Raw genomic sequence first — 2,615 nt, 5'->3', positions numbered from 1 at the left:
GTAAAATCGTGGCTAGGATCGGTCTTTTCGATAAAGAACTTAGGAGAAGCCGCCTATATTCTAGGAATCAAGATCTATAGAGATAGACCGAGAAGGCTTCTTGGTCTAAGTCAGAGTACATACATTGACAAGGTCTTGAATCGGTTCAAGATGCAAGACTCCAAGAGGGGTGCCTTGCCAATGGGATATGACATGGCTCTTAGCAAGATTCAGTGTCCAAAGACACAGGATGAGCAAGAGTGCATGAATAGGATTCCATATGCCTCGGCAATTGGATCCATCATATACGCCATGTTGTGTACTCGTCCAGATGTATCATATGTGATAACTCCTATTTCTCTCTATATTTTTATAAGAGTTTGTCTAGATTTTACATGATAACCACATGCATTTATAGGCATTCTAGGCGTGTTAGGACACAAAACCCGGCTGTACTTTAGTTTTGCAGAGTTACAGGTTTCGAAGATGATTGGACTCGAAAGGAGCTATTTGGAGCGTTAAAGGAGAAGTCCGTACTCATGTTGTGACATCAATAACTTTCTTTACAGAAGTACAAATCATGCGAGACTTTTACCATTAGAAAGAGCACTTCGAGAGCTTCGCGTAAACACCAAAATCGTGTAAATCCGACATCGGAGCTGGAAGTTATGAGCAAAATCGCGAAGCCTGAGAAATCTGACAGAAAGTGAAACCGGTTCGGTTCCAAATGGAACCGGCCGGTTCAAGAGGTCCGAGTTCACTCATTTCAATCCGGTTCAAGTGTCCAGAAGGCCAAGAAACAGAAGGTGGAACCAGTCCGGTTCCATTTGGAACCGGACCCGACGGAGAAAAACCCTAATTCGCGATTTTTAGAGTCCTAGAGGGAAGATGACTCTTGAGAGCCACCCTAGGGTTATAAAAAAGGCATAGCCACGTCTTAGAAGAGCAGAGAGCCTTAGAGAACACTTAGATACAGACCTTTGGATAGCTTTTGGTGAGAGAAGAATAAGAGTTCACGGGATTTCGGGAAGAAGAAGGAAGATTCGATCGTGGAGACTACACATCTGCATGAGCCTTTCTTTCCTCTCTTTTATCTCTTTTCATATGAGCTTTTTGTTGTTTTCTATGAACCGTGAGTAGATCCACGACTATGGGTTAGAGATTCATATGTGTTTTGGATATGTTTGAACCATAACTTGGATTTCGGTTTTGATTTGTTTCGGTTCTATTGATTTGTGCTTTTATTGGATTGATGTTTTCTAACCCCTTGGTCAATTATCTTAGATTCTAAACTACATAGGAATATGGGTTTGGTTTCGGATCAAAATCGATAGGATAGATCGTATTATTCACATAGGAATATGGTTTGATCGATCTAGGGTTGATGATAGCGTTCTTCATGCATCTAGTTTGATAAATCACATAGGGATATGGATTTAGAGAACTGTAGATAGTGAGTTTATATGTCGAGAGGTGATTTCTCTATATTTGTTGCTTGACGATTCCCGAACACAAGTCATAATCGTAATTCTCGCATGCTTAGCATATACCCATACACGCGAATATGATCCCGACGCCCGTAGTCATCGTTGCTTGATAGTTCACTCGTTTTTATTGCTTTCTCATCTTAGTTATTATTGATTCTACATATTTTCATCATCACTTCCACTTCTACTTGCTTTGATTTAGTCGCGATTAGATTTAGATTTAGCTACCGGTCCTTGCGTTCGACCCCGTGTTACGATGATCCGTATCCTTGCGGTGAGTTATGAATCGGGTATAAATTCTAGACTCGGTACACACGTATCAAGTTTTTGGCACCGTTATCGGGGACTGGTTAGCCTATTTCTAGATCTTTATTGATTCTAGATCTGTGCTTGTTTTCTTTTTCTTTTTTGTTTTCTTTGGTTTTTTTATGGATTCACTTGGTCTCGAGTTCTTCTTTTTCTTTGTGATTTACAGGATTCTAGTGCATGACACGGAGCTCTACTCGGAGAGAAGACTTAGTCTATGATCTAGAGATTGAGCGTACCTTGAGAGACATCTGAAATTAGCAGAGAAGAGAAGCTATGTCGAGGTCAAGTAGTACGCACGACCATGCGGTTCATGATGAGGAGCATCAAGAGAATCAAGAGCACATGAATCCGCTCTATGATCAACAGACCGAGGGCGAAGCTACCTACGTTGCACATGAGACTTTGGGTTCTTACATTGCACCGAAGCACACCCAACTCCTATCATGCATCAACAGACCACCCATAGACAGTTTTGAGCTACCGCCACAGTGCATCACGATGTTCAGTCAGGCGAGTTTCAGAGGACGGCCTACAGAGGATCCCATTGCTCACTTGACTCAGTTCAAGATGCTGTACAGATCAGTTAGGAAGGCACGAGGGATGACTATTGAAGATGTATACTTGGAGGCCTTTCCTTTTTCACTGATGGACCGGGCAAGAGATTGGCTCTACACTCTTGAGCCAAACTCGATTACGACATGGGAGGAGCTAAAGGAACAATTCATGGCGAAATACTACTCCCCAGAGAAGACCCGAGCTGCACAGAGAGCCATACACGGCTTCACTCAGGAAAGTGATGAGAGTCTGTACGACGCATGGGAGAGATTCAAAGGTTATCAA

This window comes from Tarenaya hassleriana, unplaced genomic scaffold (genome assembly GCF_000463585.1).
Source record: "Tarenaya hassleriana unplaced genomic scaffold, ASM46358v1 Cleome44, whole genome shotgun sequence".
In the NCBI taxonomy this organism is placed as follows: Eukaryota; Viridiplantae; Streptophyta; class Magnoliopsida; order Brassicales; family Cleomaceae; genus Tarenaya; species Tarenaya hassleriana.
This window is presented reverse-complemented; position numbering follows the sequence as displayed.